The sequence below is a fragment of the Acipenser ruthenus genome, chromosome 1, assembly GCF_902713425.1.
Source record: "Acipenser ruthenus chromosome 1, fAciRut3.2 maternal haplotype, whole genome shotgun sequence".
Taxonomy (NCBI): domain Eukaryota; kingdom Metazoa; phylum Chordata; class Actinopteri; order Acipenseriformes; family Acipenseridae; genus Acipenser; species Acipenser ruthenus.
This window is the reverse complement of record NC_081189.1, coordinates 77315342-77335408: the sequence shown is the minus strand read 5'-3', so window position 1 is coordinate 77335408 and position 20067 is coordinate 77315342.

Below are 20067 nucleotides of genomic sequence, written 5' to 3'. Positions count from 1 at the left end.
AGCAACGAGACTGAGGCCCGGCTGGAGGACTGTCGTAAAACTTACAGAGACTTATCAGACAAACCAGTCTAGGTCTGCTGTACACCTAAAACCACAGTATCCAAAAGAAACTGTGCCCTGCTACCTGTGTAGCTAAAAGATTCAGCGAAGAGGACAGAGTGGACGGGCACTGTTGTGGATCCTAATACCGAGGACTGAAGACTTTGTTGCAGCTGTTTGTTGATTCTATCGAGAATTTTTGCCGAGTTTGATCCAAAGTGGGATTGAAGACTTTGTTGTGAGAGGAGAGCTTTTTGTACTGGACACTTCAACAGATTGAGTTTCCAAAACAGCGGACCAAAAGTCTAAGCTTCAAGGAACTGTTGAGTATAATTCCAGTTGCATTTTCCTTTCATGGAACTAAATTAATTAATTATAACACATTCACATAGAATTGAACTGTTAATTATTTAGTATGCACATTTTGCATGTGAAATAACTTTTAGTTGTACTTGATGAAGTAACTATAAGTAATCTACCTCATATTGTTGTATGAAGAATTTCTTTAAAAGTAAACTTGCCATATACTTAATCTATATACCATTAATTAGCTTAATGCGATATTTTCTAAGATTCTGCATCATCTCAGTTGAGGCGGTGTTCGAATGTGGGCATGTGTGTGTGTGTGTGAGCAAGGTACTAGCTATATCACAGCCTGCTTGCTGTTGAAGCTGCTTGTGAGAGGGGAGGGATTTGGACTGACCGTCAAGTGCATGCGGGAGCCTATAGGGGGGTTTGTATTCTCTGAGTATTCCCACGCTGTCAGGCAATGTTTTGTTGACAGGACTCAGCTGTGAGGAAATCGGGTGACGTTCTGTCATTGGCTGGGGGGGGGGGGGGGGGGGGGGACTACACGGGGTGAATGAATTAATAAAAAGGAAACATAGTGGAGCGTGACTTCACGGCCGAATCCTGAAAAGTCAGAGGCTCTGGAGCAGCGACTCGGAGAGACGGAGTGGCAATTTAGCGCGAGGCTTACAGACCCGGGGTGCAAGCAAGCCACATGGGTTTATTTACTGTGAGACTGTTTGTTATTAGTTAGTGAGTTTAGCGGGACTGAGCCGTCCCACAGTGTATGAGAGGGTGCAGAACAGTGCCTGTTCCTCGGGGCTCCCACCACTAGAGGGAGCAACAAGCCGCGGTAAAAAACCTGCACACTTTATTTTGTAGTTTTTCCTTAAAGTATTTTGTTTTCCTTTTTCCTTTCGCCTTTTCACTTATTGTTCCTTTGGATTACACACCTGTGTGTGTTGTATGAAGACCGGGCACAATACCATTGTTGGTAGAGTGCCCCGAACTATAACAAAACATCTGCCAACCAAGCTCACCCTAATAAATCTGGGCATCTGTGCCGGCGTTTCATATTTGAACTTTGTGTCTGTCTTGTGTCTTCCCACACCCTACCACACTGCTGTTTGTGTGTGAGGAGACAGGCAGTGTGTCATATTTTAATTACCTGCTAGCCAGTGTAGTGAGAGCTTTTTGAATTGTGTTTGTGCTTAGAGACCAAGAGATTTACTTTATGACTTTTTTTCTGATTTCTGTTTATTATTTGTGTACTTAATAAAATACTACTATTGATTAACCATTCCTTGTGTCTGCGCATGAATGTGTGTTCATAGTAAGTCCTCGATCTTTGTAACACATCAATTAAATATTGTTAGTAAGAGAACTAATCAACCCAGATAAACATTAAATTATCAATTATTGAATTGTTCCTACAATGTACAGTAGTTTGCAGATTTATTAGAACACCCCATTGCTTCTATAGTTTTGATTTGTTTTGCATATGAAATCAAACCACTGGAACTGAAAATTTTGGAACATTTTCAAAATAATGTTAGTTTAATTCAATTGATAGTATGGGAAGCTGGTAAAAGGATTTTATTAGAGAACATATACTTGGTAAAACTGACAGTGCATTCCAGCTTTAGGAGGCTTATTGTTCCTTTTAAGTTGTTTCTTTCCCCTGGCATTTCAGGATTTTGCAAGCCTGGCACACCCTGGCACTTTATACAAAACTACTCAGAGCATATCTTTGCCATGATTTTATACATGCAGTGTCATGCACAGCCTTTGTTACTGGCAAACAAAGGTAATTATCATGATACTTATTTGCTGGCAATCTGATGAACTAATCTCCCAACCTTTAACACAGAAACGTGGACACCTTTGAGAGCAAGTTACCTTCTGATATCAGTAAAGTAGCTCCTCGTTCCAGTACTTCACAGACACTAATGTAAAAACTAGAAACTAGAGCCATAAAAGACCAATATTAGGTAGACTGTAAACCTTTTTGAATGTCTACCATTTTGTGCAAGTTTAACAAATAAAGGTGCATATTTTAAGTTTTTTGTTTTGCTGTCTATTTATGTTACAGCATAATTACTATTTGAATGTGATAATTGTGATCATTTATCTTGAGAGCGGTTGCTGGTTTTGCATCAAAACATGAATAGCATACATTACTGCAAACTTATTTTATTAGATAACCTGTGAATTAAAAAATAAGGTGAAATACATTCAAATAATGTTTAGTATAAGTGTACAGCAGTTAAAGTTCAGGTACACACTGCGTTTTAAGTAAGAGTCTGTTGTATGACAGAAGAGCTGTGCGTGCAGGTGCACATTAACAATAAGGAAGAACCTTGTTAAGTAACCAGACAGGTGACTTTGCATATTACAATGAGTATCTAGTACACCGTGTAACACATTTTTTTTTTTTTTTGGTTCCTGGGTAGTAAGTGTTATTTCCTAATTGCTTATGCCTCAAAAGTATAGAAAATAGAAAATGGCTATTATTCCCCACAAACTTTGCTTTTGTGACCAGGACAGTGATATTTTGAAATTTACCTATTTCCAATGAGAAAACGGGCGAATTTGTGTCTTTTCGTTCACATAAAGTCAGAAAAAAACAACATATGAATCCAAATTAACATGTATTTATACTAAAGTAATACAAAAATGACTACAAAAGATTTAGAAGTGAGTAGTGTTTCGAGATTTACGATTATACTGTAAATCACTTTCACGAATCAGCCCCCAAATGTAGTCTCCCATCATGTTCTCGTTATACAGTCTACTGGTAACCAGGGAGAGAGGCAGATAGATAAGTTCCTGCTTTTTGTAATTGTAACTACTACATTTGGTGACATTGTAAGGTGGTGTTTGAATTGGCTGAGTTTGTGTGTGATTAGTACCAGGTGAGTGGCTAAATTGATTAGCAGTTGATTTTGCTATTTGATTGGTTTCCACACAGTTTAGTTGGTTCTTCTGCCAAGCAGGTGTAACAACATTTATTCAAGCAGCTTATTTTAGCGCCAGCAAGAAGCGCCAGCCAACAGAAGAGCCTCAACAAAAGAGCCGGGAGTCTAGCTGTGGGAGTCCAGCGAGGGGAGGCCTGCGCTAAGACACTGGTCGAATAGATCCACACCTAACAGCGCTCTGGAAGAAGCCATCTACTAGTCAGGTCTGTAGCCTCCTCCCCACTGCTCCTACTGTGCCTTTTGTCTTGCTTGTCCTGCTATGACTGTCTCTCACATCCCTGTTCTGTCCTCCCATCCTCGTCCTCTGCCCTCCCTCCGCTGCTGCTCCTCCAACCCCTCTAACCTCATTTCTCTGCCTCTCCCCCCCTCCCGCACACTCTCTGGTGCACTCTGGAACTGTCACTCTTCTGCTAACAAAGCTGATTTCATCTCTGCCTTTGCCTCCCACCTCTCGCTCGATTTCCTTGCTCTCACTGAAACCTGGCTGTCCCCTGATAACACTGTTACTCCTGCTGCCCTGTCCTCTCTCTACGTCCTGTCCCATACCCCGCGTCTCACCGGACGGGGAGGTGGGACGGGTCTTCTCCTCTCTCCCTCCTTACTCTTTTCTGTCCCCTCCGATCTCACCTCCCTCTCTGTCACTACCTTTGAATTTCATGCAGTCCAACTAACCTCTCCCTGTCAACTCCTGCTCATTGTTCTGTACCGCCCCCCTGGGCCTCTCACTCACTTTCTGGATGAACTCGACTATCTACTCTCCTCCCTCCCCTCTCTGTCTACCCCGACTGTCCTGTTGGGTGACTTCAACATCCATCTCTCCAACCCCAGCCACTCTGCTGGATTCCTCCCTCTCCTTCACTCCTTCGACTTCTGTCTCTCTCCGTCCCCTCCTACCCACAAAGCTGGCCGTCAACTGGACCTCACCTTCTCCAGGGCCTGCTGCCCCTCCAACCTCTCTGTCACCCCCCTGGACCTCTCTGATCACTATTTCATCTCTTTTTCTCTGTCTCTCCCCCATCTCCCTGCTCCTCCTACCCCCACTGTCACCTCTCGCCGTAACCTCCGCTCTCTCTCCCCCTCTGTCCTTGCCTCCACTGCTCTCTCTCACCTCCCTCCTATCGACTCCTTTTCACAACTCTACGTAGACTCTGCTCTCTCTCACCCTCTTCTCCTCACTCACCTCCTCCCTCGACTCCCTCTGTCCCCTCACCTCCCGACCTGCTCGCCCCTCCCCTCCCCATCCCTGGCTCTCCTCTGTGCTCCGCTCGGCAAGAATCACACTGCGATCTGCTGAAACTGATGTAACTATCACTATTTAATCTAATCATATCCTGATGTAACTTTCACTATTATCTGCTGTATTATTGAATTGTGGTTTGTCACACTTGAGAATTATTGTATTTCTTGTTCTTATTGTATGACTTATATTGTAACACTTGAATGCATTTGTATTTGCTTGCGATTGTAAGTCGCCCTGGATAAGGGTGTCTGCTAAGAAATAAATAATAATAATAATAATAATAATACTGTCCTTGGTAGCGGCGTTCAAAGTCCAGTATATCCTGGTGGAAGCGCTCGCCTTGCTCCTCCGAGTACGCTCCCATGTTCTCCTTGAATTTATCAAGATGAGCATCAAGGATATGGACTTTGAGGGACATCCTACAGCCCATTGTGCCGTAGTTCTTCACCAGAGTCTCAACCAGCTCCACATAGTTTTCGGCCTTGTGATTGCCCAGGAAGCCCCGAACCACTGCGACAAAGCTGTTCCAAGCCGCTTTCTCCTTACTAGTGAGCTTCTTAGGGAATTCATTGCACTCCAGGATCTTCTTTATCTGTGGTCCGACGAAGACACCGGCTTTGACCTTTGCCTCAGACAGCTTAGGGAAGAAGTCTTGAAGGTACTTGAAGGCTGCCGACTCCTTATCTAGAGCTCTGACAAATTGTTTCATAAGGGCCAATTTGATGTGCAGTGGTGGCATCAGCACCTTCCGGGGGTCTCAGCCGTACTCATCATACTTCAAGGCTTCCAGCAAGGTCTTGATGCTGTTGTAATCCTCTTTGAGGTGCACCGAGTGAGCCAGGGGAAGAGACGGGTACTTGTTACCATTATGGAGCAGCACGGCTTTGAGGCTCCTGGATGAGCTGTCAATGAAGGACAGTATAACAAGAACATGATGGGAGACTACATTTGGGGGCTGATTCGTGAAAGTGATTTACAGTATAATCGTAAATCTCGAAAAACTACTCACTTCTAAATCTTTTGTAGTCATTTTTGTATTACTTTAGTATAAATACATGTTAATTTGGATTCATATGTTGTTTTTTTCTGACTTTATGTGAACGAAAAGACACTAATTCGCCCGTTTTCTTATTGGAAATAGGTAAATTTCAAAATATCACTGTCCTGGTCACAAAAGCAAAGTTTGTGGGGAATAATAGCCACTTTCTATACTTTTGAGGCATAAGCAATTAGGAAATAACACTTACTACCCAGGAACAAAAATTGTGTTACATAGTGGTATCAATGGAAAGGGAAGTTGAAGACATTTATATATTTTATGGAAGAGAACTTGGTCAAAACCATGTGAAAAATAAAGTACTTAGTGGAGAAAAACATGTCAATTTTAATATTTAACCTCTTTTTAACTACTGAATATTTTAATTAGACTGTATACCAATTCCATGATTCCGTGAACTCATTTCTTCATAATATAGAGCAATCAAAACATGATGTTAATGAAACACTATCAGTGGCGTAAAACTCCATAATAGAAAAAACAACCTCTCCTCTCACACTTCAATCTCAAAAAAACATTTTCATTTCTGATTTAACAAACTAAATCCTATTTGATGCAAAATACAATAAAGTACATTCAAACACCACCAATAAACAAACAGTAGGTCAATAACTTGATTTGGGGTTGGAAGGCAAACTGGCCCAGTGGCGTAGCTAGGGGGGTGGTTTTAGGGGTTTGAACCCCCTTTTTACTCCTGTGCGAATCGACCGTGTCAGTGTTATGTTACAATTGATATAGCATTTCCAGGGTATTCGCCTCAAAGAAATACCAGCCTTCAGAATAATATAAAGCTTGCAAGGTTTTCAAGCAGGAAATCTATAGTACAAGTGCCTGGTACATTCATTGGTCAATCTACAAGCCTATTACCAACACGTTCCAATTAACCTATAGGTATATAAACCTATTTCGCAAACTCAGTCTTGCCGTGCCTTTAAATTTACCGCTTGTCGTTTGTTTGGTTGCATACCCCCACTGGTCGTATCAACATTGTCCCTTACCTTCACATTATGGATTGAACTCTCCAAGCGTAGACCAGTCCAGGATTTGGGAGGAAACGTCCTGACAGGAATCGTCTAAAAAAACATATCCATCTGTGGCAATGTGCCCCGCCCCGTGTGCATTTGTGTTTTATGTTGTATGTTGCGTGTGTTAATGTTGGTGTATTGTAGTTGGTACACAGGATATAAATGGGCAGCACGAGTTATTTAAAATGTATAATTGTATTTAGGCACAGGGATTGCACTTCACTTCACGTGCATTTAAAGTATTTAATATGTGAGCACGAGGTTGCACATAATTAGTTCACGTGCTGGGATTCAAGTGCATAATTAAGTAGTAATTGAATCCCGGCACAACAGTATATATAGATGCACGTTTTACTCACTCAGGGTTGTGTGTTCGGTGAGTGGAGAACAGGTGTGGAGAGGAGAAAGTAAAATAAAGTAAATAATAAGTGTTTAGACTCACCGTGTTTGTTTGTCTGTTCGTCCAGTTTGTTTAGTGATAATCCGTTTTGTTTGTCTATTTATTTTGGTCTCAAGTGCCGTGTCCTGTTTTCTGTTTAAAACCTTTTGTTTGTTTATTAAACGCACTGAGTGCTGCCGCGTCTCAGATTCACTCATCACTACTGCCTCTGTGTATGATTCGTTCTGGTTTGACGTCATCACTGCAACTAGCCTGCCACACCATCTTGCAAGCAATGTTTAATTTTGCAGCAATCCTTTCATCCCAGTCACTCCATCGCCAAACGTTGTTCGTTCCAGTAACTCTCATCTCAACAATCCACAAGGTAGGAACATATAATGTAGTAATATTGTTATTTCTCCTTGAATTGCATAATAAAATTCAGGACTGCGACACCTTGCTTGTGCAAAAACCCGTGATGCATATCCAATGCGCGGTCAGGAGCATCCCTGCCATGGAACGTAGCCAAATGCGAGAGCACATCACGCACATCAGGATTTCAGAAAAAGAAATATCACACACATCAGGATTTCAGAAAAAGAAATATCACACACATCAGGATTTCAGAAAAATTAATATCAAGCACATCAGGATTTCAGAAAAAGAAATATCACACACATCAGGATTTCAGAAAAATTAATATCAAGCACATCAGGATTTCAGAAAAAGAAATATCACACACATCAGGATTTCAGAAAAATTAATATCAAGCACATCAGAATTTCAGAAAAAGAAAATACATTGTTCACAGTTGGTAAAGTATCATAGAATCTCAGCATAACATTCATACTTTACAAATGTAGTCTTTCCAAACGCTGCTTGTAAGACCACGCCACAAAAACAATAAAACCCCCTAACTCCTTTCTTCACTCGCTGACCCCACACTCACTTCCTAAGGTCTCTCCCAGGCTCTCACTACACTTCGTTCCCCAGCTTCAATCCTAAGTCTCTCACAGGCCTAGACGCACTCGCTGTTTCGCACTGGTTCTGACTGCTCGGTTCCATCAGTATTCGAACCTTCGACTCTCTCTGACACTCTCCCGCGCAGGTAATACTCATACCACAGGGGGGCTGTTGGCCTTGGCGGCGTTGATGGCGTCGGGCATCCGCATTTCCCAGGGCCGACGTGACAGCGGTTGGCAGCGCCAGGCAGGCTGGCGAAGTGGCCCTGGGAAGGGCTGAGTTCCCTTGGGCCGCACTGGGGCTGCAGGAGGGTGGTTGGAGCTGGCTCTTTTGTACAGCGATATCGGCGCTATGCTTTAGTGCAATAGGTCCCGGGTTTGCGTCCCATATCCTCTTGTGAGAAACCCCTGCCTGTGGGAACTGAGATTGTTAGAAAATGCAGAAATGTGGCATGTTGTAGCTCGTTTTGGAGGGCATTTGTTTGTCTGAGAAATTGTAGCTGTGCAATGTGTTGTGGTATTTTTGGGAGTCAAAATAAAGTCAACGTTGTGCATATTGGTAGTTTGTGAGGAACGTTGTTGTACAAGATGGGATTCATATATTTGCCACGTGAGGGGCAGGTAATGTGAATGTCTGTATAAATTAATATGAAGTGTTTTTTTGTTATTATTGTTACGGATGTGGTCCAATTTAGACTAAATCCGTGCATTTAATCAATGTATTTAAGTGGTTTAGCATATTTCAATAATTGGATCCACCGTGAATTGTGTCTGCTTCAGGCCCTGTGGGTGTCTGCACTATCTGTCTCGGCTGCCGTGTGACGTTTGATTAGTCATGTCGTCTCTGTCATTGCTGCACTTGCTCGTCCTCTTGAAATGTGCCTTTTATCTCGCTTTTATATAAGCATAGATCACATTTTAAATAAGCATCACCTCATTGGTTAATGATACATCTGGATTGACTTTGATTTGTCTGGATTGTTGTTGGGATTAATTCCTAGTTCTCTAAGGGGGGGCGGATTGCTGCTTCCCACTAGTTAGCGCCTTCTCAGCGCTGGCAATTGAGCTCGCACGTGGTGTTGTCTCGGGGCGGAGAGTGGGCTGAACTTGACTGACGCCGGTCAAGACTTTAGGTGTGCGTCACTTGGTTCAACCTGTTATCTCACAACCTCACAGGATAGGAGAATGGTGCGGGTGGTGTGTCTTCCTGACACATGGCACTGGCGGGATATTCAAGGAGCTGCTCCAACATTCAGGATACAAATGTCACTGCAGGATGTCTGAAGATCTACTCTAATCATCTTCCAAGCCACCCATCACAAAGGAGTCCTGGAGTTCTGTCAACACTCTGCGCTCCGGATGCTTCTCCGCATTCAAGGATGTCCTTCTAGAAACTACGTCATCTCTACTACTGTGGTTTCCTCCAGCATGGCAAAATCCCCACCAAAACCTGTTCCTTGATCCATTATCGGACCCTTGCATCGGAGACCTTAAACTTCAATCTCAGGTCATGTATTCCACACATTTTAAAGCACATAAAAATATTGTACTAATCGTATTAATTGCTCATTCTGCTTCTAGCTGCCTGTAGAGGTGTTTTGCTGCAGTTCGTGTGCATCTTGAACTTCGATCTCGGGTGACATGTTCTATGCATTTGGAGCACATAGAGTGTCGTGTGGGTTGCATTTGCCCTTTTATGCTCCCAGTTCAGGGGGTGTTTTCTATTTTAAAGTAAATCTGATACATTAAGGGAAAGAGAAACTGTTCACATTGCTCACACTAATTCTGTTTTTTTCTGTCCCCATGCTTCCATGCTGAGATATCTGACCTCCAGACCCTGATCCACACCTCTGGACCTACTGTTTTTAATTATGCAGAACCCAGCAGTCTCCAGGTCCTGGTTTCTGCAAGACTCCAAGATATCCAAAAAGGCAGCCTTTCTTCTCTAACTATTTGTGCCATTCCATCAGGACTGGAGTTGCAACACAGCTGCTCAGCGAAATATTCCTGCGCATGTCATAAAAAATCGGTGGTCTTCGGGGGCTTATGAGATCTACATAAGGAACAATATTAAAGACATTCTTGTTGCCCAACAACATCTGGAACCAACATCCTAAAGAAGGACTTTATTCCAGGATCCAACCCTACCATATCCTTTGTATATATTGAAAGAAAAACAAAACAAACTGCATTCTGCTATATGATGCCACCCATTATGTATAATTATGCTATTTTTTTATGCCTGGAGGGGAGGCGGCTGAAGGTCTAGGGCCCCTGGAGATTTTTTCCTTTTAGGTTTCCTTTTTCTTCCCTCTGTTGCCTTCAGTCACACAAGTAGATATTACATTAAGTGCTATCATTATTTTATTTTTATTTTTTATTTTTTTTGGGGGGGGGGGGTTGTTAACTATTTATTTTTTTATATTTTTCACAGGTGGCCACAATTATATATGTATTTACATATATTAAAATTTAGAATTTTTTTTGTTTGTTTTTTGTTTTTGTTTTTTTTTTCACCGGGATAAACACAGCACACCAATTATGAGTGAATAGGGATTCTCTGTGAATCTCTCAGCCTCTCTATACCTTTGAGGGGGGGGGGGGGGGAGTATACAATGCTCATTTGCCTAATATTTTTTGTTCGCTGGGATTAACACGTTGTAGATTTATTATTTTATTGTTTGTTTTTTAGCAGGCGGCACCGGGATGCTTCAAGGGATGAGGCTGTGCTCCGACTATTTTTATTTGTATTCTACCATTGTTTGAGTTGAATTTTTTTGGAAATCTGTAAGATTTTTTATTATAATAAAGGTGGTTATTTAACGCAAGATTGCCCTGATTGAAATGATAATATAATATTAAAATTGATACGATCTGTCCTGAGATTATACAGTTCAGTAAAACACAACGATAGGTCATAACCAAATTAGGGATGGGCGAAAATACAAAACATGATTGGTGACAATGCTTTTAATAGTGTATTTGAAGATATGTATGGAAATACATATCACCCAAAGGACGAAATGGTTATTGTAGCTTTTGGAAAAGAAGGTACAACGAAATTAGTTAAAAACCCAGTTTATTGTTTACGAATCATGCACAAAAGTGGCTTCTCTGTCCACAATATCGCGTTTCATTTGGGATTTACCGACTTTTGTTGATAAAAACTAATCCACGTCTTGGAGGTTACTAGACGTCCTGTGCTTTTGATCAACTTTTGAGGACACCTGGTTTTTAGTCCCCTGTGAATCATGATTTAAATGGCTGTTGTAAACAGAGACAATAAGTACTCGACAAGTTTGCAATGAAAAACAGGAGGATGGGCTTGGGGATCTAAACATCAGGTAAATTAGGTTATTCTTTCTGTTATTTAATTTGTATGTTCTAAACTTGATTTTGAGGTGAAATATCACGGTTCTTAATAGGGTGATTCAGAGTTAATTGCCAGTTTGGAGTGTAGTTAATTTTTACTTACAGAAACATTTCTATAAATTATTACCTTCCCCATCCCAATAACAAAATCCTGGCTAGGCCACTAACCTGGCCATCATTAGCATAACTGCAGTTGTTAATGTGTTGCAGGTGTGAAGGTTGAATTTGACACAGCACCTGTCTGATGTGCTAGCTCCTCATCAGCTATGCATGGCTTGTAAGGCAATGTACCTAGTTGATTTTTCTACAGAAGGACCATTGCCAGATTCTAATTTTCACATTGTTGATCTGGAGCCAACAAATCACATTAGCTATTTTAAAAACATGAGCCATTCTAAATAGCATTGCAGAGATGTGTGTAAGCTGGACATTTTTGCAAATCCACATGCAGTGTGATTGCTGATGGGTTTGAATGTGATTGCTTATAAAGGTCCACATTTAGCAAACAAATCTTCAAAACAAAATGAGCTGTACTCTCCAGAAGAAATATAACTTTCCATTAGCAGAATAGTGGTCACCCATACGTACCATTCTAAGTAAAAGTGGAAGGCTATATTAGAACTTAGTCAAAAAAAGTGTTGGGAAGCGATATGAATTCAATATTAGAAATTCTCAGGACCACTGAATCAATATATGAGCCCCTCCCCCCTTTTCTTTTTTGGAAGATTACTGACATGCTGTTGGATTAATTGCTACCTCCACATTCTTTAGAGCACTTAATAAGTAATTGTAATGCATAGATTCATCGTAATTATAAACGTAGAAATCCAAGGCGTCATACACAGGTCCCTAGTCATTTTTTCTCCAGAAAAAAATGATAAAAGCTTTCAATGGCCAAGAGAGGCCGATAGAAGCCGAGAGAAGACGAAAAAAAAAAAACTGAGGCGGATCTGAGCAATACGCCTAGTCCATTCACCACAGACATAACACAGACATAAACAAACAAGATAGCTGCTTTCGCATCCAACGCTGAAAGAAAATCGCGGACATTTGCAGAGCTTTTTGAGATGTTATAGTAATAAAATAATGACTCGGATCGCATTATTGAGGAGTTTGGTGATAAATTGAGTGATCAGGAGATGATTTATCAGTATGCACTACTATGAAGAGATATATGTGATAACTACAGCGAACAAGGAGTGGGGCAGGGCTGGAGATACAGTACTGATATACTGACAGTACTGATATGCAGTGCCTTTTAAACCTGTTTTACTGTGAATAAAATTACTTTTAAACAACGCGTGTCAAATAAACAACTCGTGTGAAAATAAATTAGACCTGACGCACGCTGAATAAATGGACCACAAAGGGTTAAACTTGTAAGTCACCACTTTCACTAAGAGCACTCACTCTGGACTTGTGACCATGTTGTGTTTGTGTGTGTCTGTGAACTCTCTTGTGCCTGTTATTACTGAGCACTGCATCACCTCTACACATGCTCACTGCAAACCACTTTGCCACAAGGTAATAGTAAAAAAAACCTCAAGTACTGTAATACGAGAACGGAAAGATTCTGGCTGGGGACAGGTAAGTAAGCTGGGCTGAGTTGAGTGGGGGACGGAGGGGGGTGATTCTGGGACGCCAGAATCACCGTCGAGCCCTCTTGAGGTGTCGTGGGCTAGTCGACGAAACACTGAGGATGGAAGGTGCCCACTTGAAAACCCCAGAGATGTACCCTACTTAGCTCAATCCAGACGGTTGTCATGCTGATGCGCTGGGGAGGCCGCACTTTGGTTGATCCCCGGAGCCAGCATCGCAGCCGTTGTGTGTGCTGATGCGCCAGGGAGGCAAAATAAGCTGATCCCTGGAGCCAGCATTACACTTCAGCCATTAACACCAGACAGAAGGATATCTACATCATCATATGGAAGGAAACGTAAATGGATGGAGATGCATATGGATCACATTAGTTTACTGTAAAGCTACGTCTTAGTTGGTGCTTATCTTGGCGAGAGCCGAGTTCAAATCAGCATGAAGTTTTAACATCTACTCTCGTGTAATGGAAATCAGTAAAGTATACTGTGAGCAATAAATGTCAGTTATCGAGTGAAAAATCGTGTGAGCATCAGGTGATTGGGGATCGAATTACTTCCGTTTTTTACATATTGTATTGTAGTACAGTACCATTAGTACAATAACGTTTTGGCGGCCATTTTTTAAATAATGCATGCTAACAAAAGGAGTTTTACAAAACTGATGACACAAAAACTATGATACATAGGAGTCTGAACGTGGTCAGCTGTGGATTGCATGTTTATAGAAAAGTGTCAATAGATTTTACACTTTCTTAGATGGATGTTGCTCCATTCTTATTATAATGGCGCAATAGCGCTGTTGTAGGTAAGAGCAGCTGGCAGAGCCTTGTTTAAACTCGATTTTGAAGGGTATGTTTTCTTGGCCATGACGACAGTTCATATGCTCCGTGTTCGTGTGGCGGAGAATTTTTTTGTTGAAGTTTCATGAAAATCTGTGCGGTAGTTTAAGTTACAGAATTGCAAAAAAACGGCTGCGTGTTTAAACACCATACCCAGCAGGCAGATAGTACTCATTGACAAGGAGTGCCTCTTTTTGGAACCGAAAAAATTATTTAGCAAATTATTAAAAATTTTCTTCGCGCATGCATGGTTTATTTTTTGCTAACTCAAAAGTTATGCATGCGCAAAAAAATGATATTGCTGCTCTAGAAAGAGTGCAAAGAAGATCAACCAGAATTATTCCAGGTTTAAAAGGCATGTCATATGCAAACAGGCTAAATGAATTGAATACATTCAGTCTTGAACAAAGAAGATTACGCTGCGATCAGATTCAAGCATTCAAAATTCTAAAAGGTATTGACAATGTTGACACAAGGGACATTTTTTGACCTGAAAAAAGAAACAAGGACCAGGGGTCACAAATGGAGATTAGATAAAGGGGCATTCAGAACAGAAAATAGGAGGCACTTTTTTACACAGAGAATTGTGGGAGTCTGGAACCAACTCCCCAGTAATGTTGCTGAAGCTGACACCCTGGGATCCTTCGAGATTCTGGGATCAATAAGCAACTAACAACCAAACGAGCAAGATGGGCCGAGATGTGTCATTTTCTAAGATGAATTACATGTCTTTGTAAAGGCTTGCATGTATTCTGTAAACCCCTTTTCTTTCTCTCATAGGTTTACCCCAATTGCTTAAAGCTGGAACTTCCCTCTTTCATTCAGTTCTGAAGTTTCTCTCGACTTCCTCCCCTCTGCCTCCTTTGCAGCTGCATCTTCCTTTCTGAGGTCTCATCAAAGGAGAACGGCTCCTTTCGGGCCAAAAGACAGGATCCTGGGCCACACCTATCCCATTATTCTTTTAAATAAATATTCTAATGCTTATTCAGACTGTGGCTTTGCTTGTTGAAAGGTGTGAGCTTATTTAACAGAGCCAAATACTAGGAAACACCAGGGAAGTTACTGAATTGCATTTCTCTTAATCTTTCCATTGTACTTTTTTAAGTTTATGGAGTTAAAAAAAAAAAAAAATTAGCTGGGATCCATATCCATTCCAAACTATTTCTGCTGTCATTCAAAACAAGTATTGAGTGAGATATGATTGAACAATCTTAATGGAAAGCACATGATCTTTGTCCCTTGTAAGAGATAGGCACATGGAAAATAAACACTGTATTGGAAAGAGGAATTAGAAAATGATACATCCATAATGAAATCATCACCTTTGAATGCATTGTTTTTAGTATTGAGACGGTTATAGTTCTACAGAATGGTATCCATCACATTTAATTGTATTCTTGCTGGACATTGTTTTCAATGTTGCTGATGAGGTAATCAAGGATATCGAGTTTAAATTGTATTTTTATATAATTTGTTGGAAAGATGAAATATGATCATCACTCAAAAAGAAACACAGACAGCAGCAGTGCTTAGAGAGCAATGTATGGTAATATAATTATTATTCTTAGCCACAAGCACTCTGTAAGTTTTTTTATAAGGACCCTGATGTTATTTTATTTCCTTTATATAGAGGGAAGGACATCCCAGGAATATGGTCACCCTAATGGACATTACATCTGTATGATCTAGATTCCATGGAACATCAGTTTATATTGAAGAAAGCATTGATACATATACAAAATATGTTTCGGCAGTTTAAACAAACCCAATAATGTTTCCAAACCAGAAATAAACAGTTCATACATTTAACATAGGGGTTTGCAAGAAGTCATGTTTTGTTTATAGATTCGCTGCACTGTTTGAAAAATCACAAAGGGTAAAAAGCTACTTGCTGGGTCAAGTCAGTGAAGCTGTTGGTCACCCTTAAGGGTGCCAAGCTTACAGAAAGCCAAGAAATTGCCAAGGAAAATATATATTTTAAAGTGGCAGCTTTGGAAACTCATAGAATCAGGACATGAAGTCTATACATTTTTTATCATGTATCATAAGAAAATAAAAAGGCATTTTACATTGGATTAATTCCAGTACAGTTTAGTTAAGGATTTGTACTAGATATTTACCAAAGTTGTGATTAATTTACAACCGAAACAAACCAGAACCTATTGTGTTTTCAGCCAGAAATGTGGCATATGTATTAGGTATAAAATAAAATACATATTGTGTTAAATAAATAAATAAATAAATAAATAAATAAAAAACTTAAGTGTTAAGTGCTAACCTGAAATCGACAGCCTGAGAAACAGAAACAACACCAGAAAGAAGTGTGATAAAGGCAGTTTAGGTAATCTAATTAGTCATACAGTCCAAGCGACTGTATTGGAAAAGGTTACAATAAACACTAATTTATCCAACAGCACAGACATAATTATCTGCCCTCCTTGTTGTCTTAGTAAAAGGTAATATAGTAAAGAGTCTAGATCCTGGTAAATCTTTATTGTTAGGAATGTCTTTTCAATATTTAGGAAAGTGTTTACAGCATGTATGTTTTTATTGACCAACTTGGTTTTTTTTTTTCAGTAGCTGGCAACATGCACATAAAAGTTTCTTCCTTTTATAAAACAATGTCCCAATAAAATACTTAATTAAGTAATTATTTTTCAAAACAAGTTAAATAAAAGTTAATAATACATTTGTTTAATATTTATTTATTAGCAGACACCCTTATCCAGGCCGACTTACAATTGTTATAAGACATCACATTATTTTTACATACGATTACTCATTTATACAGTTGGGTTTACTGGAGCAATCTAGGTAAAGTACCTTGCTCAAGGGTACAGTAGCAGTGTTCCCCACATGGGATTGAACTCACAACCCTGTTGTCAAGAGTCCAGAGCCCTAACCACTACTCCACACTGCTGCTAATCATGTCAACTATGAACTCTAGTGAACCAGATTCCAAATTATTTTTGATTATGTCTAATAAATATAATAAACTTTTTTTTTTTTAATTTAAATACAGTATTTGTATTTGAAAGGGATTCCACTACTTCATGTTGTTGTACCATTTTTGCCCATTTTTGCAATTTTGGTTGGTTCAGAGAATGTACAATAAAAGGAAACTCAAATAAGACTTGAAGTCACAGGGTTAATATATGTTGAAAATAAATATTTTACTGTTTCTTCTGCATGACTTATATTGCAATCGATCTGCAGTGGTTCATTTTCTTCCAGGAATCTGTGTCTGCCGAGAACAAATACAAACACATGTGGAACCAATAGGAAACAGACAGAGGGGTTTATGAACACAATACAAACCTGTGTCAGAAAGCACTCTCCTAACAGATGAGGCCATTAATAAAACAGCTGAGAAGTACAAATGTGCAAAGGTATATCCAGCACTAACAATTGTCTTCTTGTCCTTTAAAAAAAACTGAATGTGAGCAGATGGGGTTTGACATTATCGGGTAGAAACATATTTGGTCAGGTCATTACCTCACATACTGTACTGTGGATTCAGTCCAGCTGTAGCATTTTGATTAGTTGTGTTTTCAATCTCTCTGAGTGGTTCTAATTTATTTTGCTCCAGTATTGATATTTTATATATTTATTTTTCTTTATAGCTGTCTCTACCTGGCTTTTAGTTTACTTAGAGACAGGTGATACTCTTTTGGTACCACATATTTCTTTACAATTTAGCATACAGCAGGTGTGACCAACAACAGTTGAAAGTTCAAAGCGTAAAATGTGCATGACCATATACTGTACAATCCAGAAATGCTCCTTTTAAAAAATAAAAAAAAACATTTTAAGCATTATATATATATATATATATATATATATATATATATATATATATATATATATATAGTGCCTTGCAAAAGTATTCAGACCTCTGACCAATTCTCTCATATTACTGAATTACAAATGGTACATTGAAATTTCGTTCTGTTTGATATTTTATTTTAAGACACTGAAACTCAAAATCAATTATTGTAAGGTGACATTAGTTTTATGTTGGGAAATATTTTTAAGAAAAATAAAAAACGGAAATATCTTGCTTGCATAATTCAACCCCCACACATTAATATTTGGTAGTGCCACCTTTCGCTGCAATAGCAGCTTTAAGTCTTTTGGGGTAAGTATGTACCAGCTTTGCACACAGTGTTGGAGTGATTTTGGCCCATTCTTCTTGGCAGATTTGCTCCAGGTTGTTCAGGTTGGTTGGACGACGCTTGTGGACCGCAATTTTCAAATAGTGCCACAGATTCTCAATGGGATTGAGATCAGGACTTTGACTGGGCCACTGTAGGACATTCACCTTTTTGTTCTTGAGCCACTCCAATGTTGCTTTGGCCTTTTGCTTGGGATCATTGTCCTGCTGGAAGGTGAATTTCCTCCCAAGCTTCAGTTTTTTAGCAGACTGAAGCAGGTTCTCTTGCAGTATTTCCCTGTATTTTGCTCCATCCATTCTTCCTTCAATTTTAACAAGATGCCCAGTCCCTGCTGATGAGAAGCATCCCCACAGCATGATGCTGCCATCACCATACTTCACTGTAGGGATGGTGTGTCTTGAGGCATGGGCAGTGTTAGGTTTGCGCCACACATAGCGCTCTGAGTTTTGGCCAAAAAGCTCTGTCTTGATCTCATCTGACCACAAAACCTTTTCCCACATTGCAGCTGGGTCACTCTCATGCTTTCTGGTAAACTCCAGACGTGCTTTCAGATGGTACTTTTTGAGTAACAGCTTCTTTCTTGCCACCCTCCCATACAGGCCAGTGTTATGCAGAGCTCTTGATATGGTTGACTGGTGCACCATTACTCCACTCCCAGCCACTGAACTCTGTAGCTCCTTCAAAGTGATTGTTGGCCTCTCTGTGGCTTCTCTCACAAGTCTCCTTCTTGTCTGAGCGCTGAATTTTGAGGGACGGCCTTTTCTTGGCAGTGCCTGGGTGGTGTGATTTTTATCCAGAAAATGTGACAGCAACTTTAATGGTTCACAGGTGGAGGCCAATGGTAAGGTAATTGTGTCCTCATTAGGGCAATTTCTTTCATCGGTGTAAACTGGGGGCTTCCACAGCACAGGGGTTGAATACTTATGCAAGCAAGATATTTCAGTTTTTTATTTTTCTTAAAAATATTTCCCAACATAAAACCAATGTCACATTACAATAATTGATTTTGAGTTTCAGTGTTTTAAAATAAAATATCAAACAGAACGAAATTTCAATGTACCATTTGTAATTCAGTAATATGAGAGAATTGGTCAGGGGTCTGGATATTTTTGCAAGGCACTGTATATATATATATATATATATATATATATATATATATATATATATATATATATATATATATATATATGCTTCTACATCAATGTTTCTTTAAGGAAAATATTAAAGCCCACAGGCTGCTTAGTACACTGAAGTTGTTTATTATTAATTTCATAATGTTCTTTCGGAAGGCTTCACAGACCACAATTAGCATTAATTGACTTTACCATACCTTAAATAAGAGACCTGTGGACAACGGAACAGAGGAGGATCATCTTCCTCATCAGGTCCACATATGATGTTCTTCCTAGATTGCTGAACGGTTGGGAAGAACCCTGCATGTCCTTTTTGTTCACCACCGGCTACCCTGAAGCACATTCTTACAGAATGTAAGGTGGCTCTGAGCACGAGTCGCTTCCCTTGGCATCATGGCCAGATACTACGACGCTTGGCATTAGCACTGGAAGAACATTAAAATCAACAGCTCGCTGCCAATATCAGCAATAGCTGGGACACAGAGAACAACATTCCTCCATCCAGGAGAGCAACCAACAGGAAAGGTTATTAGAACTAATATTTGCCTGGGAGACTGCTAGAGATTGGAGAATGCAGACAGCACCTTATTTTCCCACTCAAGGCTACCCTTTGACCTGACATTGTCCTGTTGTCAGTCGTAGCACGCCTTGTTCTCCTGGTGGAGCTAACAGTGTCATGGGATGATTCCATGGATGAGGCATATGAAAGGAAAATACTTTGTTATGCTGAGTTAGCTGCTGAGGTGGAACATTAGTGGATGAAGAGTCCGGTTTTATTCAGTAGAGGTGGGTTGTCTGGGATTCGTTTCGCACTCTGTGAACCGGCTTCTCACTGGATTCAGCAGACAGGAGTTGCGGTGTATAGTGAAGGCTCTATCTGAGGAGGCAGAGAGAAGCAAATGGCTATGGTTGAGGAGGAAAGAGGCCAGTTGGGCCAGTCAAAAGAGAGGTGATGGGTGAAGTTAACATCAATGAATTGGAATTG